The sequence below is a fragment of the Mirounga leonina genome, unplaced genomic scaffold (assembly GCF_011800145.1).
Source record: "Mirounga leonina isolate KUSES-001 unplaced genomic scaffold, KU_Mleo_1.0 Mir_93, whole genome shotgun sequence".
Lineage (NCBI taxonomy): Eukaryota > Metazoa > Chordata > Mammalia > Carnivora > Phocidae > Mirounga > Mirounga leonina.
Window position 1 is genome coordinate 18,807,315 of NW_023270854.1, and position 26,722 is coordinate 18,834,036.

The 26,722-nt window shown below is 38.8% G+C and overlaps 1 long non-coding RNA gene across 1 annotated transcript in view; it reads right to left on the bottom strand.

Moving 5' to 3' along the window:
- The window catches only part of LOC118004412, a 287,877-nt gene that overhangs the window by 101,287 nt on the left and 159,868 nt on the right, over positions 1 to 26,722 (bottom strand). The window lies entirely within an intron of this gene.

Genomic DNA, 26,722 nt, shown 5'->3' on the forward strand with positions numbered 1-26,722 from the left:
TGCTCTCTGAAGCCACCAGTTTCTTTATCAATGTCTTTTATGCTATGTGAGGGTTTTATCCATGTGAGGGTTGCAGCTCTGAGTAGATAGTAGAGCAGGAAGTAAAGGAGGACTGGCACATTGGGACATGACCTCAAGGGAGGTGTGGCCCTAACATGTGAAGGTCTGTGGTTTCAGCTGAAGATGGGGTCCATAAGAACAGTGCATCCTGGGACTGTAACATGGTAGACAATTGTTGAATTTGGCAACTGTACCCCTGTTTCCTTTTGGAGAATCACCCCATTATGTGGCATCTTTGACAGTCAATGGAAGGTCCCTACTTTCCCCCGGTCAAGGATTCCAGTCTCTTTCTCGAAGTTTATCCATCCCATTGGCAGCCAATATAAAGCTGTCATTGGAAGCTGCCACTGTGGTTTCCACATTTGCCTGGCTCCTGGCTTTTCCAGAGCCTGCTTCTCCATACTGATCCTAACTTTATTTAAATTTTTGGTATTTTGTCCATCATGGATTTAAAAATATATATATTTTCTTAAAAATTGCATTAAAGTGTTACTTATCTCAATTACTGAGATTTTTAGCACCACCCTAAATTTGGCTTCTGAGGAAACTGCTTCACTCACCTCAGCCTTGTTCTGGCCTCGGGTCCAGCCTGTGAGTGAATGTTTCTGCTTAAAATAACAGAATCTGGAAGCCAAAGAACCTTGGCTTATCCAAGGAAATAGAAAAATAAAAAACTAATAAGATACATCAAAAAAATTGCTGCATACGTGGACATCTCAGGAGGAAAACTATGAAAACTAATAATTGTCATTATATTCGAATGTCTATCAAAAATTTAGAAAGAATCAACTGTGAAACTATTTGAAGTCCCTCCCCAAATATAATGAAAGGTCCATAAGCAATAAGCAATGTTTATGTGCAATGGAAAAACAGTATATAATTTATTATCACAATAGAACTTTAAAATACCTGAAAATAAATCTAACAAGAAGTATGCAGAGCTATATGAAGAGAAATATAAGCACTTATTGCAGGAACTTGAAAACGGCCTGAGTGAGGGAGTAGTCACTCTCTGAGCCTTGACCACAAGACACAATATTATAAAGAGATCAATTTTCCCCATACTAACATGAAAGTACAAAACAACCCCAATCAAAATCCCCCCCCAAAAATAGTTGTAAAGAAGCTCTACACTCTAATTTGGGAGAGAAAATACAAGATTGGCTGTGAAATTTTTGAGAAATAATGGTAAAAGAGATATTTCCTATAAGTTGTCAGAATATTACATACAGTAATTAATGTGACTTTGCAGTTTTAAATTACACTTATGTTTATAATAATTATTTGAATTATTACAAATAACTATTTTAACCATTAATTTGGTAATTAATACAATGTCACATTAATATAGGAATAAACAAACAGATCTTGGAGGAAATAAAGTCTAAAACTATATGTATGTTACACACACACACACGCACACACAATTTTAGCACATCGTAAAGGAGACACTTCCTGAGGGGGGCACACTCCTCACTTTTGGAACCGAGACAAGTGGCTACTCAGAAAGAATAAACAAACCTAGAATTTCTTCTCACACCACATAGAGAAGTTAGGTTATCCATAGCTTACATGTTGAAACATTTTTAACCTATAAAATTATGAAATAGAAAACTGGAGGAAAATCACAAGACAAAAATTAAAGTTATGACAGATTTTACCATATGAAAATGAGTGAACTGCTTTACTGGGAAAGATGGCAAAACAATATTAAAAGACAAGGAAGAGATTAAGAAACAATATCTGCAAAATATATAACAGATGAAGGCTTAATATATGCAATGTATAAAAAGATAAATAAAATAAGCCCCACTTAAAATTAAGAAATGAAAAAGAGGCAATTCAAAGAAAAAGAAGTGCAAATGGTCACATACATCAGAAAATATGTTCCACTTCCCTAGTAATTAAGGAAATATGAATTAGAACAACATTGAGATTGTATTTTTTCACCAGACTGGCAAATATTTTAAATTTCCATAACATCCAGTGTGAGAAAACAGAATTTCTTATTCACTGTTAATAGGAGTGTAAATTGGCACAGTCTTATTCAAGGACAATTTGGCAGAAACTATCAAAATTAAAATTATGAATTCTCTTTCACCCACATTCTAGGAGCTTATCCCAGAGAAATACTTGCAAATAAGCACAAAGATATCTTCACAGATTTATTCTGGCATCACTTTTTTTATCATAGTAAAATTTTTTAATTGACCCAAGTAACCTTTCAGAGTGGAATTTACCAGCATGAAGTTTTTCCCATTTCTTTCCACTTTTAAAAATGAGAATACATAGTCATGCACCTATATATTTAAAAACACTAAGTAATACAAGGTGATAATGTTAATGAAAAAATGAGTATGTGCTGTGCCCTACCATGTTTTTTGATGAGGAAATTAATCCACATGAAAGTCTTCAGTTGAATGAGGTCATAATTTAAAAAATAATTAAAATAATAATAAAAATCAGGAATTTTAGGAACTTAAAATAATTCCTAAGTTTACCTGGCATAGCAACAGCAATAACAGTTAAGAAATTTTTGACAAAGCTAAAACCTTACCCCACCAGAGTCTGAAATATATTACAAAATTATGTAAGTACAGAACATAGCATTTAAAAGAATTTACAAGCACATTAACAAAACAAAGTAGAAAGTGGGGTAAAAACCTTGATGGAGCACCGGCTCCATAAGGACAATGGGTGCATCCAGAGTAAAAGGGATGTATTAAATTGACAAGTAATACGGAATTTGTTAGATATGTGTAGGATGGGTTACGTGAGATCTAGTTTAGATATTTGTACTGCCCATGATTCATTAAAATAAATTTCAGATAGATTAAAGAGATGAAAATTTTCAAATTGTAGAAAATCTAAAAGAAAATAGAGATGAATATCTATAAAGTTTCTAGAGGGTAAGAAGTTTCTAAGCATTTGATCAGTAGAAAAAAAAATCACCAAGGAAAAGATCAATAATATGATTACTATAAAATCACATTTCTATATCTCAAAACATAACTAAAATGGACAGAAAAGCAATAAAGTAGAAAAATTATTTGCAGCAAACACGTTGAACCAAAGGTTGATCTTTTATGTAAATAAAAAGAGCTCATATAAATTGATAAGAAAACAGATCCTAAAATAAAAATAAGCAAAGAACTAAATGAGATCATTTACAAAGCTGGATTGCAACTGGTAAAAAAGGAAGAAAAAAATCAAAGGAATGCAAAGTAAATCAACATTTCAATTATAGTTTTGCCTATCCTATTAGATGAAAGTCATTGGGTTATTTATTAATTAAAGAACTACCTCATTCCAGATAGCAGTGAAAATTTTAGAAATCAATTTGGCATTTTGCATCAGAAGCTAATATGAGTTCCCCCTTCTGGGAATCCTTCCTAAGGAAATAATTCTTAATACAGATATCAAAGCTGTATGCACAATGAATTCACGGCAGCATTATTTATGAAAGCAAAATTTTGAGATAATTTTGGAAAATTTGGAATAATTCCACAATAATGGAATAATTAAGCAAATTATCACACCTGTACTCGGTGCAATATGCAGATACTGACAGTGATTTTTGTGAAGTTTGTACTGAAGGATAAAATGCTGAATATAAAATATTAAATAAAAAAGCCAGAACTTCTATAGATGATATAGTCTCCACTATGTATAAAATACAAAATGTAAAACATATATAAAGACCGAAAAGAAATACACCAAAGATTGAATGACTTGATGTGAGTGATGAGTTTTGGATATTGCAGCTCTTTTTAAATTTGTCCTATACTTTCCAAACTTCCTGAAATAAATGTTTATAAAAACAAAACTTTATTTTATGAAACTGTTTGGAAAAATTTGATGGCACATTCTGCAACATAAGCTGCCCATGCACAGGGCTCTGGGGATGCTAATTAGAAAATGATGAGTTAATTAAAGTTGTATGCTTAGTCTCCATGGCAAGGATTTCCTTTAATCCAACAGTGGTTTTCTCTCCATTTGCAGAATGTGGTTTCTGGATGAAAAACAGAACAGACTGACCCTCTGGCCACAGCTATTCACGTCAGAGACGTACAGTTGCAGGTGCGTGCTGTTTGGTTTGGTTTGCCAAGTCAAAATAGCTGTGCTTCCCACTGTGGTGAGAGCTTCCAACTTCAGACGGGGCAGGAGAAACTCTAAACTGTTTGCCCTTTGCAGATGTATTGAAATATTACTGAAATTTACTGATTTTCCCTGATGTTTTTTCCATGCTTTTATCACTTACCCTGAAAATAAACAAGGAGGAGAAGGCTAGCATACCAAATGTGCTCTCGGTTACTAGGCAAAAGGATCTTTCCTGAGTAGCACTGGTGCTCCAGTGCTCTTGGCTTGACATGACAGCAAAGAGAGACAACTATAAAAGCCACGTTTCTCCCCTTCAGAGCTTGATTATAGACTTAAATGAGTAGGACTTGCACCAAAGCCACCATACAGGAAGCAGGAACACTGGTTCACAGGGAGCAGCAGGAAGCCAGGGAAAATTTGGGACATTATCCCATCCCAACTCTTCCAGGGCCAGAGACGTGGGGAGCGGGGCTCGACAACCATTTTGTTCTCCAGTTTCTTCTCTCCCAATTCCCACCAAGGTGGTTGAGCATCAATTACTCTAATTAGACCACGAAACTGAAGAAGCACCACATCTGTGGTAGTAGAGAGAGAGAGAAAAAAAAATCCCTTCATGATCTCTTACAGAGTTTTCCATGAGGATCACAGAACACATCCTGGGACCATCCCCTCACTGACACAGTTTTCTCTAAGTCAGTATCTCCCACACCCCCACAATCATGCACAACCTAGTCAGTCTCTATGCCCTGTGGCAATTTCCACCCATAGAGAATCCAAAGTCCAGGACACAGAGGTAAGCAAGAGTATCTCCAACGCATCCCAAAATAATATGAAGAAAAAAAATTCTAAATGCATACATCTGGTGGTCCTGGATTTAACCCTGAAGATAATTTCTGAATAGCTGTCTGCTCTTAGGAGTGGGGGCATTTGGGGCCATTTCTGGAGTAGAAAGGGGCTGGGGAAAACCCCCCCACCTCCGCCAGTCTTAGGACTCACCAAGATGTTGAAGAGCTATCACAAGATACCTGATCGTGGTATTTCCCAAGTACCTCAGAACCCATGTTCTACAATAAACAGGAAATAGCAACTGAGTTGATTTTGATAATAAAATGAGCAGGGAGAAAAAGATTAACAAGCACACTACCCTAATGAAGAAAACAGAGTTAGGAAACCACTGAAGTCTCTTGGAATGCAATTAAAACCCATGAGTTTGTCTTTTAGGAAGCAGTCACCTTTCCTTTAAAGCCTGTCTTGATGGTTAAAGCGTATCTTGGTCAAGAGACTGAAGGAAGGACAGCTGTTTTAAGTTGAGTCTCCCGGACCACCCATCAATGAGGGACAGCTGTGTGCGCACATGCATGCGAGGTTCACGGTCTTGCTTAGACTTTTCTCTTGGAAGACTTTTGCCCAATATGGGGCTTGTTACTGTCCAGGTTACATTATTGTTCCCAGCTGTGGGCCTTGGTGACAGTGAAGAAACTTCAGCTCCCAAATAATAACTAATGTAGCCAGTTTGAGGATCCACAGTCTCTAGGCACCTTCAAGCAGCTCTTTGAACCCAGGACAATGTAAAAACTTCAACTTTAATACCTGGGGGTCACAATTCTCAACACGTGGCTGCATTAGTTATTATTCCTGTAATTCATTCCACAGTCAGATTGGCATTCTTTCCGAGGTCCGTGGTGGGACCATAAGTAGTCCTGGCACAAGCTAGCCGGTGACCCAGACCCTGGGGAAACAGCTAGCCAGTAGCTGTGAGGTGCTGACCATGAGCCAGTGCTGGGCTGGATGCTGGGGAATGTAAAACAAGTGGAAAGGATGAAGGATGGATGTAGGTTCCTGCTTTCAAATAATCTATAATGGCGTTGCATGGCTCATAAATTAAATAAAAGAAATACTTTATCAGATTATTATTTAATTATTCAATTTATTTATTATGTGATTCTTTTTTTTTAAGATTTTATTTATTTATTTATTTGACAGAGAGAGACACAGCGAGAGCAGGAACACAAGCAAGGGGAGTGGGGGAGGGAGAAGCAGGCTTCCCGCGGAGCAGGGAGCCCGATGTGGGGCTCGATCCCAGGACCCTGGGATCATGACCTGAGCCGAAGGCAGACGCTTAACGACTGAGCCACCCAGGTGCCCCTATTATGTGATTCCTAAATAAAATTAAATCTGTATCATCAATTACGTGTGATCAAGAAACAGATGCTGATTGTATAATCGAGGTTGCAAGCACTCTAGAAAATAGGTCACTACATTGTGTCCACGGTGACATTCGAGATGACGGGGATTGACAAAACTACACTATTCACGTATTAGCTAACTTAATTGTCATGGTAACAGCGCCAGTGTGTTCCGATTAGAATCTTCATCTTGCAATGAAGGGAGCTGAAGTACAAGGAAGTTAAGTACTCTGCTCACATAGCTGGCAAGTAGCAGGTTCCAGAATTTGAACCCAAGCAATCTGGCTTCAGAGATTGTGTTCGTAACATCAGTGCTACATTGTCTCATTGAGGGATGAGGTTGGATGATACAAATCCCAAGCATGGGCTGTGCCTCCTTGTGGCTCATAGACTGTATGGTCCATGCAAATCTCTATGATGTGGGTGATACTGTTTTTTCTTTTCTTCCCAAACTATTTAAAAATGGAAATATTATTCACCTACCATAAAATTTACCCTTTTGAAAGTGCACATTTCAGTAGCTTTTTAATATATTCACAGATTGTGCAACCATCACCACACCACTGTTTAATTCTAGAACATATGTATCACCCTAAAAAGAAAGCGTGGACCCATCAGCTGTCACTCCATCCCCTCCATACCCAGGCAACCACTAATCTACTATCTAGCTCTATAGATTTGCCAATTCTCTTTTGTGTCCGGCTTGTTTCACTTGGCATAATGTTTTCAAGGTTCATTCACGCAGAGCATTTATCAGTACGCTATTCTTTTTTTATTACTGAATAATAGTCTATTGTATGGACATATCACATTTTGTTTATCCATTCATCTGTTATGGACATTTGGGCTGTGTCCACTCCGGGGCTTTTGCAAATAATACTGCTATGACTATTTGTGCACAAGTTTTTGGGTGAGCATGTTTTTGCTGCTCTCGGGTATGTACCTCTGAGTGGAATTGCTGGGTTATAGGGTAACTTAGTTTAAGTTTTTTGAGAGAGAGTGCTATTTTATTTTTTATTTTTTTAAAGATTTTATTTATTTATTTGATAGAGAGAGAGAGAGCACAAGCAGGGGGAGCGGCAGGTAGAGGGAGAGGGAGAAACAGTCTCCCCGAAGAGCAGGGAGCCCGATGCAGGACTTGATCCCAGGACTCCGGGATCATGACTGGAGCCGAAGGCAGACACTTAACCAACTGAGCCACCCAGGTGCCCCGAGAGCGTGCTATTTTAATTTAATTTAATTTAATTTAATTTAATTTAATTTTATTATTTTTTTGAGAGTGCTATTTTAAAATAAATAACTATTTTATTTTAAAATAAAAACTTAGAATATGTTCAAATCCACTTTTTGCAAGTAAATTAGACACAACCTTTGATGCTTTAGAATCGGTTTTTAGATGACTTGCTAAACACTACACAAGCGCTTACAGGGCACTGGTTCAAAGAAGAAATTTCCAAGAGGAGAACAGAATAGTCAAGGAGAGGTGTTCTTATGGTTCTTATTCTTATTATGTCTCAGCAAAAGAGTTAGCATGGAGCTCCAACAGAATCTAGCAAAACCAGCTGCCTGTTCTGGACTTTCCTTGGCAAGGAATACCAAAGAGGTCGAAATGTCTGAACTCAATACTGGTTAGACAGCTTCATTAAAAGGTGCTACGGATTCTATCCACTCGGAGGAGTTGTGCTTCCCATCTTTTTACCTTGATCTAAATTAAAGAAAACAGAGGGGCAAAAGGATTGTAGGGGCCTGGAGTTTTTCTGTTGTCAGGAAAGGTTTTCCCATTGTTTACGTTCAAAGGTAATTTCCTTTGCCTAGGCTAGCTTGGATATTTTCTTGTCGGAAGTTTTATAAAAATATAATAGTGGCCTGTCTACCCTCATACAGATGGTAGGGATGATCATCTATCTTTCCAAAACAATCTCAAGTGATTCCATCAAGTGAACAATCTGAGCATGGAGGGAGGGTTGTGGTATCTGATGAACTCACATGTTTCCGAAGAAGGCAGTCACTGTTTTCATGCCCCCACTCTGCCGTTTTTCCTTCAATAGGCTCAGTTCTCAAAAGGATAAACTCCTGATTCCCTGGGTGTATTTATCCCACTGGGATGAGAGGGGCAGAATTTACCTATTGTCAGATTATGATTTGTTTTCAGCAAACTCTGCTGCTACCAGAAATCTGTACCATGTGATTTGAGAGAAGAGAAGATTCCTTCTGCAATATGTTTCCCTTATTAGCTGTCTGCCAGGGCTATTATAGGGAGAGAAAACGGAAAACTTCAATCTGTGACCATATGTCCAATGTATGTCCCTCTCTTTGGCTCCCAGGGAATAGTCTCTGTTTAATTCCCAAACTGGGTGACTTAGGTAAATTTTCTTTTCTTGACCACAGTTTCTTAATTGACAAATTCTTATAAAGTACCTGCTTTGAAACTGAGAGACTGTGTGGCATAATGGGTAAGGTTTTGGCTTTGAAGTCGGGGAGAACTGGTTTTGAAACCTGACTGCCATTCAATGGTAACGTGCTCGCACACCCACACACTTACTTATTATATCTTTGGGAAAGTCACTTAACCTCTCTGAGTCCGGACTGAATGAAATGATGTGTGTTAAATCCCGTAACAGTGGAGGCTGCACAGAGTAAAAGCTCAATACATGAGAGAGACTCTTTTTACGAGCTTATCACCATGTGATAAGGGCTATAACCACAATACGGACAAGCCGCTGAGGTACCGAAGATGAGCCATCCGCCGACCAACTTCCTTCCTTCTCTCGTGGCCTTTTTCCTCTCTTTTCACTTCTTCTCCTGACATAAAGCTTTTGTGCCTGCTCAGCCACACACGCTGGTCTAAGTATTGTCACTCATCTCCTTTAACATGTCTGGTCTGATTTTAACAGCTCTCCAGCTCCACAATTAGCACCCCCAGCTCGCCCAGCGGTGAGGAGAATGCAACCACAGCTGTTGAAGGCCCTGCTCACTCTGGGGCTATTTGCAGAGTTAAAGAAGAGCCCCTTTGGTCTCTCCCTCCTGGCACCAGGCATCCGGCGTTTGCCACGCTGGCTCTCCCCCTCTCCCACCGCCGCTGCAGGGCCCATGCTACTGGCTTGCTGGGGTAGAGCCCACATTAGCTCATGGTCTGTAGCTGAGCGGCAGCCTCACTTCATCTGACTGACTCGCTCCTGAGCACTAGAAAGCTCAGCTAGCTCAGCAGCTCCTTACGACATCTGGCACATACAGCAAATTCCTTCCAGCTCAGCTCGCGGAGCTGGGCTCTGTCCTGCCTTAAAACCAGCCCCAGCTCCTCAATTACCTTCTGCCCTTCTTCATGCCCTGCCAACTCCTCTTTGCTGGAATCTGGATGAGGCCGCTGCCTATGCCAAGGCTGAGGATCATTTGCGAGGACTTCTGGGACTTTTCCTTGTAAAGATGGCACTTGGATCTTGGCCGATGGAAGAAGCAGTCAGATACTGCTCATTCCAAGTGAGGGGAAGAAGATGGTAATCTTTGGAGGAAATCTCCCTGTGAGTCTGACGTGTCTGGAAAAGGGGACAGAGCTGTCCGCTCTCTGACTTCGGGGGAGCCAGTGCCCAGATGAAGAGGACACAGGGCACGGGTGTGAAGGAAAGCTGTCCTCCCTGGGAGAACTGGGGAAGTGCGCTCACCCTCCAGGCACTGAGGCCTGTGGGCATTGTCTCAGTCAGGAAAGGGCATTCTCTGTCTTTCATTCCTGAACTCAGAGAACTGGGCTCCTTGGGAAAGCCACTCCTAGAGGACAACTTACTTCCCCTTCTCTGTAGCAGAGGGAACCGCCACAAGTCGAATGCAGTGAAAAATAAACTGTGAAATTGCAGAAGGAGGAGGGTGGGTGGAGATGTTTACCTCAAGCTTGAGAGAAGTTCTGCAGACGGCGTTTTTGAGTTTGCTCAGCTTTATTTCTTTAATCCCTTGTTTCTCTGTGGTTTTGCTGCATGCTTGCCCAGACATGTCACACACAACAGCCTTATAACTAGAAAAGTCTCTGGCCTCACAGGAAGAGAGAGATCGCCCTGAAAATAATCTCCAAAGGGTTGGCCAGGAGCAGGAAATGGGAGTCAAAGGGCACATCTGTAGGAGTAATTCCTCTTGCTCACACTTAGACTGTCTTCTCCCTCGCTTCTTCTCTTTGATGATAGGAAGTGCACGCGTTCCAGGCTCCATTCCCTCACACTCTGAGGTGAAATTATCCAGATGAGTAGTATCCTTGTAGAAGGGGTAAACTTAATCATTAAAATATGCATGGTTGTTTTGACATTCCAAACAGTATTCAGCTCAAACAAGTCTCGGGACACCTGAGCTAGAATAGACCACGGGATTGGGAAGAAGATGGGAAAGAGTAATATCCGAAGAACAGCCATCACCACAAATTCCACAGGTCTGAATATCCCTCAATAGTGTGTCTTCACTGATTCCCCTGCTTAGAGCCACTCTACTGGAAAATAACCCCCATCCAAGTTCTGCTTTAGAAATTAAAACATCTTGAATTATGTCATAGGTATTTCGGCTGGATCATCAGCTGAAGTCCTTGTATATTCATTAGCATTAGACACAGGATGGTCTGTTGAGTATTATTAGATGGGACCGAAGTTGAATACCAGGACCAGAAGCATTTTGCTGGTCTCCTGGTCTAGGATAGATGGGATCCCTAGTGTGTTACTCCATCAGTTTTCCTCAAGTGGTTTTAGATGCAGACAGATGTCACGGGTGGGTTTGAGGATGAAAGGAATTTCCACACATGGAAGATTCAAGGGAAAGTCAGGGAACAGTTGTGGAAATTTAGGTCAACAGGTATTCTAGGGACAGGAAACCCAAAGACAACTATGAACCAGCCCCTGATCTAGAGACAGTAACAATGTAGACGATGGCACAGACAGATTAACAGACAATTACAATAAGGTGTGACACATATGGGTCTGAACAAAGTAGATAAGTACTCACATGAAGGGGAGGATAATTCTTTCCTGAGGTGACAGGGTCAGGGGGTACATCCCAGAAGAGATGAATTTTGAGGCAGTAAAAATTGTCACTCTCATCTAAAAATGTGGAAACCGTGGCTCATCAGGATCAAATGATTTCCCTAAGGTAACCCAGCTGTTAAAGGAAGACCAAGGTCTCCTCCCTCCCAGCCTGGTTCCCCTTCCATTAATTCAGAGCTGCTCTGGGTGTGGGACTGGGTGGTGGTGGGAGGAAGCGTTAAGTGGGGGTTCTCAGGGCGGGGGGCCAGAGCTAGTCAGAGGAGGAACAAACCAGCCTTTCTGTCCTGATCACAGCAGGAGAAAGCTGAACCATCTTAAAAAGGGCAGCCTGCATGCAAGCAGTGGGGGAAGTCACTTTCATGGCACGAAAGCATGCATCAATTTTCCTGGTTTAGAATTGCTATACAAGGGGCTATAGTCTTTATTCTACTACCAGTGGTAAAAATTTTAAGAGGTAGTAAACGTTCAGGAACTGTTAGCCATCAGCAGCAGCAGCATTATGATGATGACGACTGTAAAGATATCAGATGATTTCCTGAGAAAGAAAACACCGAGCTTTCAAAGGATCAGAGATGAGAAGAAGACACATGCCACGCTGTGGAATCAAAGAGCTCACAAGAAAAAAGCTGGCAGTGGGAAAGGGACCTGACATCAGCCTAACCCTTTTGCCTCCTTCAAGAGGTACCAATGGGCTGGAAGAGTCAGGAGCTTCTTCCCAAACTCCCCACCATCATCTCAACTTTCATGAGCCAGACATTTATCAACCAGAGAAGCCATCCAACAACATGGACAAAAACGTGGCCTCCGGAGTCAGACCACCTGAGTTCAAATCCTTGCTCTGTTATTTAGTGACTGTGTAACTTGGGAAACTTTTTAAGCATTCTGTACCTCTATAAATACATCTAAAATGAGAATACTAATAATGATAGCTCACCTGATATGGTAGGTATGAGAGTTAAACTGAAAACATAAGAAGCAGTTATGTGGCCATTACTTTCGTGTCGTAAGTAATCTGTCACCATTAAAATTAGCATTATTAGTAGTGCATGCCAGGCAATAAAGCATAATCCCTGCTCACAGTCTAAGAGGAGACAAAGACAGTTATGGTGATAAGTGGTGTGGAGGCACAGATGAGAGCAAGGTGTTAAATACATTCTAGAAAAGGTAATGTCCACGCTAAGTTTTTAAACAATAAGGAAAAGGAGTTGGGTAAGGGAAGAAAAGAAAGAGAAGTCCAAAGCAAGAACACATGACATGACGTGGTGCATTTGGTAGTTGCTGGTAATTAAAGATGGCAGTAGGACAGAATGGGAAGGTCAACTGGAAGGGTGCATAATTCCTTAAATGCCAAGTGAGGATCCCAATCACATGCTGGACACAGAGAAGGCTCAATTATGGTTTCAAGAAGGCAGAGACATGACAGGACCTGTATTCTTATAAGATTACTGAAAGAAGTGTGGGGGGTGGGATGGAGGGGGCTGAGATTGTCAGCAAGGAGACTTGTTAGGACACTGTTCTAGGAATTCAGAAGAGAGAATGAGTGGATAAGATGAGGTACGGTGCATGTGGTAAAAAAGAAAAAAGAAAAAAAGTTAAATGAAATGGAAGCATGGGGACTCGGAAATGGATGAAACTGAGGATATGAAGGGGATGTCAAGTTACAGGTGTGGGCACCTAAATGGGAGGGGCATGTTCACAGAAGGGCAATAAGGATGTAGGGCAATAAGGATGGGGGGGGCATTCCAGGGAATATGTTCAACACTGAAGTCCTTTTTTTCAGCCCAATTTACTTTAGGATCAGTAAGACACAATCAAGAGGTAATACTTTAAATTTAGCCACCTTATTTAGCACAAATTAAATGCATATACCCCATCAATAAATGTGTACACACACCCACACACATGCAGATGCTTCTGACATTGCACACAATCTCCACTGAGGTTCCGGTGAAACTGGTAAATCAACACATTGCTGACAGAAGAGCTGGTGCAACACTTTGGAAATTAATTGCACAGTATGACTCCTGGAAGAGTCCTCTTGGAAGGTTTCAGTTCCTCTTAGTAAAAAAACCCTAACTCAATTGCCTTAAAGAAAATCAAACAAACCAAAAACAAAAAAAACACAAAAAAACCCTGTAATTTCATATGACAGGGATTCCAGAGGAGAAGGGTTTAAGGGTGGGTTTATTTAGTGATTCAAATAAGGACTGAGTTTCTTTCTGTCTTTCTGCTCTGCCATCTCTGTGTCTACTGGTTTTCTTCATCATCACATGATAACTGCTGTAGCTCCATACATCACATCCTTATCCACTAATAACCAGAAAAAAAAAAAGACTATCTCTTCCTCAAATCTGATTTTAAAATCTAAGAAGCCATAAGATCACGGCTGCAGACTTCCCCTCACCTACACTGAAAAGCTAGATGGTATTTCCACATTTCTTAGGTTAAAAAAGTACCCTTCTACTGGTGACTTTTTAAATTGGATTTGTACATGACCCTATCAGATAAAAGGCTTTTTTGTCCTTTTTTTTTTCCTTCTGACTTCTACTAAGCCTTGTGATATCTTTGGCATATTTGTTTTCCTTGATTTCTTTGGGGAAAGGAGTCAACTAATCCAGCTTTTTATGCCTGAGGTCCAGAAGACATACACCTGAGGAAGACCATGGAACTTAAATTAGTGTTTCCTGTTTCTGAGTCTGTCTGTACAACAGTCTCCCTCCTGTGTATGACCTTGTTGTCAACTGTCATCCTGAAATGTTTATAAATAAAATGTGGAAAAAAGTATGAGGTCATAGCCCAGGATAAGCCTTAAGACTTTAGGACTGCTGCCATAGCAGAAATGTATCCAGGATCAAAACCCACTCTTGAATCAGGACTCCTATATGGTCTATAAGCTGCAGAAGAGCCAGCATGTGGAATGCATACATCACCGTGCATGGAGACCATGCTCAGTCAGGGGGCCCTGAGAAGTGGGGCAGCTTCTTTTCTGCGTGATGGCCCTATTTACTATGTCAGGCACCTTGCCCTCAGGGAAGAACCAGGGATATCGAGGGGAGACAGATTTGGTGAAGAGACAAAGAGACAGCAGAAATGTAAAGATGTAACACTCATAATATTTGTTTTTAAAAATGGTAGGATGTTAATGCCTTGGTGTAGAACAGAATGGGATTGTTGAGGTTCTTTCTTCTTTTCACCCCTGCTTTGCAAATGATGTCTAAAGACATCTTGAAGAGTTGGACTGGCTTTTGGAGGGATGGGGGGGGCATTCCAGGGAAGAGGGAGTGGGCTTCAGGCTTTTGTGCCTTTTTGTGCCCCTCCTGTCCTCTCTCATCTGGATCTGAATGTAACGCTAGCTGAAATTTCACTGGCTCCAGAGCAGTGTTCTTTACTTTAGGAAGACAGAGAGTTCTGACAATGTGGTGAGAGGATGGGACTCCTCGCCAGATAAATGCCCATATTCCTATGAACACACAATTTTCTATGTGTTTTTAAGATAACTGAATGGGCTCCTTACACCTATAAATTGGAGTGTCCATGGAATCCCAGGTTGAGCTCCAATCCCTCGAAAAGGAGTGGGGAGTGAGGCCCTCAGTTGAGGAAACAACAAATAAGCTGGTTAGGATTTGTTCTTGGCTCAAAGAACAGATAAAGAACACTTGAGGCTCCCTTCTATAGTGTCCCTACCCTGCCCCGCCCCGCCAAAAAACAACTCAATCCTAGACACTCTGGCATTTTTCCATTCTAGCCATTGTCCAGAATGTACAGAAATTCTTTTCTTATTCTCTTAGGCTTAAGAATGTACACACTATTCATATGTACAGATGTGTGATATTTTCCCATTTTCATTGATTCTAAGTCACATTTTCATATCCCCGAAATTGGGATAAATCTTATACTAGAAATAAATTAATCCATAAATACAGTGGAAAATTTTAATGTATCTTTCTCAGTAACAAAAACAAGCAGCCTGGATAAAGAATAAGTATATAGAACATGAAAACCATAAAGACTGTGACCCAGAAGGCTAGAGGGCTCAGAGACAATTTGCAGCTATAACTCGTTTTTGTTTACTTTTGCTTCATGTATCAGTCTCATTTCTCTAAGTAGGTTTTTAGCTCCTAAAGGAAAACTAGGTTTGCACCATATGTATGTATGTGGCATATATACATACACATACATATACACATGTATATATAAAACATGTATCTATATAGATGTATGTACATACCTATATAGATACATATGTATATATATGTGTATGTTACTTATATATGCACACATGCATGCATGTGCCTATATGTACACATACACATATGTATGCAAACACACATACATATCTATCTATAGCTTTTTAAAGGTTCTATTCCTAATTAATGCATCTTGCACATGGAAGGCCCTCTCTGCTATTTCGCTAAATAGCTCAGAAAGGAAAGCTTCAGCAATGGCTACTTTTGTGCCTGTTTTGTTTCACATTACTTCTTTGTTGTTGGGAGGCAGATCTTTTCAGTTTTTGTAGCCAGTTTTTGCCATGTTATGATTTCTAAATGGAGAGCTCCAATCACTATGATTGTCCTCCACAGCTTATATTTTAGGTGTAATTTCTGTTTAAGCACATATATAGATCTCCTTTCAAATGTGGTATCTATGTAGCCTTTAAGTAGGTGTGATATACTTCTTGATTTAAAAAAAATGGTGGGTTTTGTGGGGGTTTTTGTTTTTGTTTCTGTTTTTTTGGCAAGCAGATTGAGAGCTTTTCTGTCAGCCTTTCCACAGCACGTGGTCTTCATGCTCACAATTGAGATAATGTGTATGTCAAATAAGAGTCTGATGCTTCATCAAAACTGGCATTCATGTAACTATCTAGGTTATGCTGATAATTAATGTCACCTCTAACCTCTACACAATGTCACCATAATTGTCAATTTCCAAAGCAAACTGAAAAAAAAATTATTATATCGAAATACAGTAAGAAGTACTGTTTGCCAAATATAATCAACTGTTATTTACTTCCCAAAACAGTATGTAAAGACAAAAGAATAAGTACAAAGATTCTTGGGCTTCAGTGACAAGAGAGAAAGAAAGGATTCTTAGTCCCAAAGACCAGGAACTAAAAATGTAAGGAGCTCTTCTACTGCCCTGAGAAATGGGCTGGAATAAGGGACTTCATTTTTCTCTGCCTCAATCATAAGTTTTTGTCATATTAATGAGGCAGCTTTGTTGAAATCTTCCAGGAAGCTCCCCCCCCCCCCCCAGTTACTAATGAACTCCTGGCAGTTATGTTCCATCTTAGTGTTCATTACACAGGTAATGTTTAGAGACCTTTTGCAGAAAAAAGTTGGGAACCTCAGTGCTATCCTAAATGAGATGTACTGATAATTTTCCGTAAACAGGTACTAAAATAAAACTTCCATAAATTACCATAAAATAATAATAGTTAACCTTTATTGAATGCTTCTCATATGCTAGGGACTGCACCAAGCTCTTCATGTGCGTTAGCATATTTATACTTGTGGTTTTAGTATTAACGAAATTATGTCACTGAAACCACCTAGCTAATAAAATACAATTTGACAATATGAATTCAAATGTGATGGATTATGTTGTTTTGCTGACACTAGACCTCTGATGTTGGGTTTAATCATGGGGAAAAATGAAGCCTTAGTTTTAACTTGAAACTGCTTTTGTGTTTTCACTTTAGTAATATTGATACAGAGAATGTCCATTTAACTCTGAACAACTAAAGTGGCATCACTAACATCAAGGCTTTATTTGATAATTGAAGATAATCAAGTCTCATACTTAACCAAAACTCTGATGATCAGCAATCTTCAAACACCAATTTTAATGGAATGTCCCTTGACCTATCTGTAAAACCGACTTGTTCACTTGGAAAAAAGGTTGAGGTGATGGTGTTATGGAAATTTGCATTAAATGGGTGCTTAATCCAATGATTACTGGAGTCAGAAATGGAAGAATTCCTCCTTGTCTGCTTAAGGCCCAGTGAAGATGAAATTCTGCTATGGTTCAAAGTCTTTTAGAGTCCTCATGATGATATGGTACACTTCATGACTCAATTCTGCCATTAGTTTTCTCTATATGGACTTCTATGAAACGTGCATTTATGCAGTGAGCTGTGCTGCCAATTGACACTCACCTGGAAGAAATGCATTTGTAAACAGAAGTAAACTCAAGTATTGGAATGGCTAAATTAAATCCTAAATTTCTCAAAGAAATTGTGGATGCTCAAGGTTCCTTAGACATCAGTTTGAGGAACCTGGTCTACGCCATTTACTTGGCATTCTGTCATATTCTCTCTGGTGCTGTGATTTAACCCTTGGTGTATATTTCCATCTCTTATTTTATCTAGAGTTAATTTACACATTTTTAAAATAATGCAAAAAGGCATTCGAAACCTTTTAAAATACATTTATACTTATTTTGGAATAACGTGGCTACCAACTTTAGAAGGTCTTGCATTAACATATTCTTCAGAATGCTATGGTGGAAAGAGGGGCAGCTAATTACTTACAGCAGGATGCTAGGTTATTTCCAAGACGACATCCTTGTGCCAATATTGATGATGAGAGGACCTGTTGATGCCATATAGTCCTTACTTGCCATAAAACCATATTTTTGGTCTTGAGATATATGCCTGTAATAGTAATTTTTTAAACTGATATTTAGTGAAGCCACAATGATTAAATGCTAATTTTGTGATGGCCATCAGTTAAAGAACTAGGGAAGGTCGATGAAATTGAATCATATATTATACATTATTTTATCATTCTTCTCATGATTTTTTACATTTTCCTCTCCTCATCTGCTCTCTACTCAAGAAATCAGACCTTTTTTAAAAAAAGATTTATTTATTTATTTTAAAAAGAAGGGGGTCGGAGAGGGAGAGTTAGAGGGAGGGAGAGAGAATCTCAAGCAGACTCCCCACTGAGTGCAGAGCCCAATGCAGGGCTTGATCCCACAACCCTGAGATCATGACTTGAGCTGAAACCAAGAGTCAGATGCTCAACTGACTAAGCCACCCAGGCATCCCAAAATCAGGCTTTTTAGTACTCATTATCTTGAGATAGAATGAGATAGATGAAAAGGCAAAGAAAAAAAAAGATGTACATTCTGGCTTTGTGTTTTAGAACAGTGGGAAATGGTGAGGCACAGAGAACATCTGAAAACAGCTATACTGTATCTGAATGCACAGTGCACACACACACACACACACACACACTTTTCTCTGTCTCTCTCTCCCTCTCTCAAAAGAAAAAAAAAAATCCCCAGGTAGGAAGTCTTCTAGAAGATAGAGAGAAGAGTATGAGAGTCATGGGTGAGCCCTATTTGGGTGGCTTCCCATGCAAAACCTTGGAGAGGTGTGTGATTTCTGAAAGCTGTGGTACTTGCTCTCTGCTTCTGTGACAGGCCTCTAAGGAAGCACCAAGTCAGAAGGAGGATACGGTTACATGGTGGGTTTAGATCAACAGGGCCATAGAGCCATAGACAAACCCATTTTTGTCCAATTTCTTGCTTCAAAGTGCTATAATTCCTGTGCCCCTAAGGACGGCACAGAAGCGGTGTCAATAAATCCTTTGTTAAGGCAAATAAGAAAGTGGGATCCTCTGCTCAAAAAGCAACCTGCTTGGACAGAGCACTGGGCACCATATAAGGTAATAGGCTCCTAGATGGATAGATAATATTGAAGGTTAGCCGACCTAAACCCACACTTATTGGTACTCCATAAGTACTGACAACTTAGATACAATACCAGGAAACGGGAGACCTCAAGTTGACAAGAGACTACTCTGTCAAATAATATATAGATTGCTATGTCTTCTTGAGGAATTGGTCTTTTAAAAAAAATTTTTTTTTTACATGCTTGAGTTGGGGGAAGGGCAAAGGGAGAGGGAGAATCTCAAGCAAACTCCACACTGAGTGCCCATGCCCAGCCCGCTGCAGGGCTCTACCCCATAACCCTGAGATCATGACCTGAGCCCAAATCAAGAGTTGGACACCTAGCTGATTGAGCCACCCAGGCACCCTGGAATTGGCCCTTTTATTACAACAAAATAACCATCTTTATCCCTTGTGTATTTGCTTTGAAATCTACTTTGTCTTTTGATAAGTAAATTCCAGCTTTTTTTCTGATAAGTCATAGAGGGGCATATCATTTCTATCCTTTTACTATTATCTTATTTGTGACTTTACATTTAAAGTGCCATCTTTAATTATTAAAATGTCCATACTACCCAGAGCAATCTATGATTCAATGTAATCCCTATCAAAATACCAATAGCATTTTTCACACAAAAAAAGAGCAAATAATACTAAAATGTGTATGGAAATGCAAAAAACTCTGATTGAATCAATCTTCAGAAGAACAAGCCGGAAGGTATCACAATTCCAGATTTTAAGATATACTACACAAAGCTGTAATCATCAATATAGTATGGTACTGGCACAAAAATAGATGCATAGATCAACAGAACAGAATAGAGAGCCCAGAAATAAATCCACACTTATATGGTCAATTAATCTATGATGAAGAAGGCAAAAATAAATAATGGGGAAAAGACAATCTCTTTATTAAATGGTGCCAGGAAAGCTGGACAGCTACAAGCCAAAGAATGAAACTGAACCACTTTCTCAAACACTTCTTGTATGGGTTACTATACACAAAAATAAACTCAAAATGGATTAAAGACCTATATATGAGACCTGAAACTATAAAAATCCTAGAAGAGAACATAGGCAGTAATCTCTCTGACATTGGCTATAGCAACACTTTTCTAGATATGTCTCCTGAAACAAAGGCAACAAAAGCAAAAATAAACTATTGGGAATACATCAAAATAAAAAGCTTATGCACAGTGAAGGAAACTATCCACAAAACACAAAGGCAACATACTGAATGGGAGAAGATATTTGTAAATGATATATCTAATAAGGGGTTAATATCCAAATAAATAATTTATACAACACAACACCAAAAAAACAAATAATCCAATTTTTAATTGTATTAAATGGGCAGATGACTTGAATAGACATTTCTCCAAAGAAGACATACAGATGGCCAACAGACACATGAAAAGATGCTCAACATCATTAATCATCAGGGAAATGCAAATATAAACCACATTGAGATATCATCTTACACCTGTCAGAATGACTAAAATAAAAAAGACAAGAAATAGCAGGTATTAGCAAGGATGTGGTGAAAAAGAAACCAACATACACAGTTAGTGGGAATATAAATTGGTACAATCACTAGGAAAACAGTATGGAGGTTCCTCAAAAAATTAAAAATAGAAATAAAGATGATTCAATAATTCCACTACTGGGTATTTACCCAAAGAAAACAAAAACACTAATTCAAAAAGATAAATGCACCCTTGTATTTATTGCAGAATTATTTACAATAACCAAGATATGGAAGCAACCTAAGTGTCCATATACAGATGTATAGATAAGAAAGATGTGATACATATATACATATATGTGTGTGTGTATATGTGTGTATGTATTATATATATGTGTGTGTGTGTGTGTGTATTATATATATAATGGAACAATATGCAACCATAAAAAAAAAAAGGATGAGATTTTGCCACTTGAAATAATGCAGATGGATCTAGAGGGTATTATGCTAAGTGAAATAAGCCAAACTGAGAAAGAGAAATACCATATAACTTTACTCATATGTGGAATCTAAAAAAAAACACCCCAAACAAATGAATAAACAAAAAGCAAAATCAGACCTATAAATACAGAATGAACTAATGGATGCCAGAGGGAAAAGGGGTGAGGGGATGGGCAAAATGGATGAAGGGGAGAGGGAGATACAGGCTTCCAATCATGGATTGAATAAGTCACAGGAATAAAAGGCACAGCATAGGGAATACAGACAATGATACTGCAGTAGCGTTGTATGGTAACAAATGCAAGCTACACTTGTGAGCATAGCATATCATACAGATTTGTTAAATCACTATGTTGTACAAATGAAACTATGTAGCGTGTGTATCAGCAATACTTAAAAAATATAAATAAATAAATAGATAATGCTGTCTTTACAGACAACATAAAGTAGGGTCTTGATTTTTTATCTAATTATACATCTGTATTTTAGCTGAGGCATTAAGACCACTGAAATTTAATATGCCTATTCATATGGTTGGATTTAAATCTATCAACTTGTCATTTGTTTTCACTTTATCTCATTTGTTTTTTGTTCCCTTTCCCTCTTTTTTTTTTTTTTTGACTTCCTGTGGATTAACAATATTTTTTTTATAACTTTGTTATCTTTTTTTGTTGACTTTTAGCTAAAACTTTCTATTTTGTTATTTTAGTGATTGCTTTAGGGTCATAATACAGATTTTTAACTTATTAGGTAATGTTATACAACTTCGTGTATTCAAATGATAGTATACTACTCACATATAGTACTAGAACTTTGCAATGGTATCCTACCATTTTTCCTCTGTCATACTTTGTGCCACTGATCTCAGACATTTCACTTTTAGATATAACACCCACAGTAAATTTTTATTATGTTTCTTTAAACAGTTACATTTTAACATAATTCAAATATTACTTAAAACATTTATAGGTTTACCATTGTAGATACCATTTCCAGTCCTCTCCTCTCCATTCCTTTGATTAAATTTTTATTTCCATCTGGTGTTATTTTTCTTCTGTCTGAAAGACTTCAACATTTCTTTTACTGCAAATCAGATGGTGATGAATTCTTTCACCTTTTATATGTTTAAAATGTGTTTAGTTTGCCTTTGATTCTGAAAGACATTTTTACTGGGTATAGAAATCTAGGTTGAACTTTTTTTTTTTCTTTCAGTACTTTAAAATTATGCCTCATGTCTTCATTTGCGTTGTTTTAAATGAGAAAGGTACGGTCATTCTTATATTTGTTCCTCAGCATGTAAAGTGTTTTTCTCCACCTTGGGCTACTTTGAAGATTTTCTCATTATCACTGTTTTTTAGTAACCTGATTATGATGTTCCTTGGTGTGGTTTTCTCTGTATTTCTTGTGCTTAAGGCTCATGGAGGCTCTTACCTCTTCAGATTATAGTTTTCATCAAATTTGGAAAAATATCAGCCAGTGTGTCTTCAAATATCCCTCCCCCACTTTGGGAACTCCACTTAAACCTATATTAGACCACTTAAAATTGTTCCACAGTTCACTGATGCTCTCTTCATTTTTAAAAATTCTCTTTTCTCTCTGTGTTTCCTTTCCTTTATCACTGTCTTCAAGTTCACTAATCTTTTTTGTGTGTGATGTCTAACCCAGTATATTTTTCACCTCACATTGTAGTGTGTATGTCTGAATCCATGACAATAGTTCATTTTTTTCTACTTAACTTAGTAAACATATGGAATATAGTTATAATAACTATATTAATGTCCTTGTAAGCTAATTCTCATGTTTAGGTCAGTTTTGGTCCTTTTTCAATTAATTTTTTTCTCATCAGTGGTTATATTTTCCTTCCATTGTCATGCTCAGTAATTTTTGATTGGATACCAGATTTTTACATTTTTTGGGTACTGAAAATTTTGTATTCCTATAGTCTTGATTTTTGTTCTGCAACCTAAGTTACTTATTAACAATTTCATCCTTTCCAGTCTTACTTTTAAGATTTGTTAGGCAAAATAATAACAGTACTTGTGGGACGGTTAATTATTCTCCACTACTGAGGCAAGATCCATCTGTATACCCTCCCCAATACCCTGTGAATCAAGGGACTCTCCAATCTGGCTAATGGAAACAGGTAGTACTTTCAACTCTGTGTGAATGTGAAGCATTAGTACCTCTAATCATTTCAGGTGGGTCTTTTCCTGGCCTGGAGTAATTTCTTCACATACATGATCTGGTCAGCACTTAGCTAAATATTTGAGGAAGCCCTCTGTAAATGTCCAGAGTTCCTTCTCTGTGCAGTTCTCTCTTTACCCATACTCTGCCCTGTATAATCCAGCCCTCTTGAACTTTCTTAGCTCTGCCTCCTCAACTCAGGGACTCCACTTGGTTCAGTCTGGGCTCCCCTCCCCCGGTACTGTAACCTAGAAATTCTCTCCAAGTGGTAATCTGGGGGCAACTGTATAGCTGGCTTACTTAATTTGGTTTAAACTTTAATAGCTTGTTGGCCAGTATCTTGAAAACCATTGTTTCACATACTTGGTTGGTATTGATGTTGGTTTTTTTGTTTGTTTTTATTCTTGTTCTTGTCTTGTTGTTTCAGGCAGGAAGATAAATCTGATCCCTGTTATTTCACCTTAGGCAGAAGCAGAAGTGTTGTTATTATTTTTCAATTTGCCTCTTCCCCCAGCAGCACCTATAATTGATTTCCTGTGAGCTAACAGAGAGTTCTGGTCCTTAGCACATCTCCAAAATAATGGTTTGGACATTCCAGTTCACCATTGAGTCTCCAAGGTTACCTAAGTGAATGACAGTGCTGTAAAAATATAAGTATTTTCTCTGTCTAACTGACAGAGGAAAATAGAAAGTTTCAGGGGGAGTTTCCATGTAATATCATGTTTCCAGGTATCCTGGAGTAGAACATTATTGATTCAAACCCTCTAATTGATAAGAGAAATCACACAAATGATAATAGAATAAGTTTATCTTTACTCAGTTGACTCTGTCTTCATTAGAAAAAGAAAGAACAAGGATACAGTGTAAAGGACGGCAACAAGAAAAGACTTAAAGTATTTAAAAGAAAACTGCTTTTAGGGGCACCTGGGTGGCTCAGTCGTTAAGCGTCTGCCTCAGGTCATGGTCCCAAGGTCCTGGGATCGAGCCCCGCATTGGGCTCCCTGCTTGGTGGGAAGCCTGCTTCTCCCTCTCCCACTCCCCCTGCTTGTGTTCCCTCTCTCACTGTGTCTCTCTCTGTCAAATAAATAAATAAAATCCTTAAAAAAAAGAAAAGAAAATTGCTTTTAACATAAGCAGATAATTATGTACAAAAGGTCTGATCATTTAAAAACAAGCACTATTTATTTAAATAAGTTACTTAAGATCTCTATGAAATAGTTAAATGAACGAGATTTTTTAAAGCCTATTTGAGTTATTCTGTCTCATCACTAGTTTTCCACAAATTCTTTTAGTTACCACATCAAACACAGATAAGAACCGCTCTCTGTGGCAGATGGCTCTGTTCTCTTTTATACCTTGAAGTGACAATTTTTTTCTGTTAAATATATTCTCCAATTCAGCCTGCTTTTCTCTTCTTTAAGTCTAAATTATATATTGATAAATGGGCAGCATTTAAAAAAATGAAGTATTTTTGTGCACAGATACCAGCACTCTTTCATTTAGGAAAGAGAAGTTTACAGAAAAGAAAAATCTTCACAGAGCCCAGAACGGCAGGGCTCATTTGCCAAAACGGCATTCTCTGACTTGCATTTCAGTCTTTCAGCAGAAAGGAGGAGAAGATTACAAACTGAGAAAAATTATCCTCAAGTAAAGGTTCTACCTTTCTTAAAAAAGAGAGATGGTTTTCACAAACCTAACTCTTCCCTTTAATTTCTTAAGCTCTGATGAGAAAAATTCATAAATTGTTATTACCTCTCTACAGTGACTGAAATCCTACATTTTTCTGCATTTCAGGGATACCTGAGGATTTATCCTGACTTCTGATAGGAATCTGAGGAGAGAGAAGTGGGGGCTGGCTTCAGGAAGGGCTTCACTGGGTATGAAGTACTGAGGACAGGACTTGAAGCATGGATTGCATTTCAGGCATAGTGCCACAGGGGACAGGGCACAGGCTGAGAGATGGGGAAAAGGCAGTGCCTTTACAAAGGAGTGGTGGGGTGATTTTGCTAAAGCAGCAGGATAATGTGGAAGAATGGTGGCACCTAATATTGGAAAGGGAAGTTAACTTCACCATGAAGGGGTTTAAAACATAAGCTGCGATGCTCATTCTTAAGTTAGTTAGCCACTGGTGGTTGTCAGACATTTCTGAGTCAAGAATATGAAAACAGATGTACTTGAGGAGGATGAATATGGAAAGAGTGGTTAGATTAGATGGTGGGTAGGATGAGGAGAATGGGACTCTGGGGATCAGGAAAGAATTAATGGTTCCCTAAATTGACATGGCCTTTGCCAGTTTACAATGTGCTTTCACACACAGGATCTCATCCTTATAACAACCAGGTGATGTAAGTGAGAATACAAGAAAATCAAGGCTCAGTTCAGATCCTTTGATTTATGCCAAGGTTCTTTTCACCATCCCATCCTGCTTTTTGGCAACCTGGAGATCAACTCTACAACTGTGAACTTTCAAAGAGCGCTCAGCCTCAGAGGTTCTGGGAGGGCTGCTATTGTAGGCTCAAGGCTCTCAGTTCAGCCTCTTCTCACCATCTCTGTTTTTCTTACAGATTGGGTTTTCTTCTAAAATTTCTTTTGACAAAGGGATGCTAGACACAAACAACTAGATCAAATTTTAAAAAAAATAAAAATTGCCAATCTACAGAACTTTGTGACTTATTAGCTATGGGGCATGATGGACACAGGAAATCCAGACTTCTTTTGTAAGATTTGGGCCTGAGTACTTGGAACAATGGTAGCACCAGCAACAGTAACAAGGAAAGCAGCAGGGCTGGTGGGGGAAGGTAAATAGGCTAAGTGTGGCTTTCGATGAAGATGAAGATATTGCTTAAAGATCCTGCAGGATCTAAGGGATAATTAAGACTTAGTTCTTACTCACAAAGATTTGAAATTTTTACAAAAAATCTTAGTCATTAATACTTAACAGTTAAACTGAAATGAATAACTCAATCACTAAGGACTTCAAAAGGAGGAACTACTGCGAAATAAAATCATCAGAGAACTCTTCATGCAAAGCTTAGAATCGATCGGGACCATCAATACTGTCTGGATGGTTGATAGAGGATTTGGGCCAGAAGAGAGTTGGGTGCTTACATAAACTGCCAACTCTGGATGGCATTCATTTGGTAAAACTAGTGGTTTATAATTGTGCAAATATGTTAGGATGAATTCATTTTCTGCCATCAGCATCGGAAAATGTCGAGGGAGATTATTGCAAACCCCAGAGAGCCTCCCAGGGACCCAGAGAAATCAGAAAATGACAGCTGGATGTGAGATGGTATTGATGCCAGCATTCAGGAGACGGTCACTTGCTTTTCCAGCATGTCAAGTGCTAAGGTTGACTCCAGGTCAAACCAGACAGTAGGATGCGAGCATTCAGCTTCATGAACGTTTCCACAATAGCAGTAAAAGGATCAGATAGAGGGAAAAGGCAGCCGGGAGAGTGGTAGCAGGGGCCACAAAGGAGAAAAGACACAACAAAAGCAGAAGCCAAAAGAGTTATGATGATCTTCTGTCTCTTCTCACTT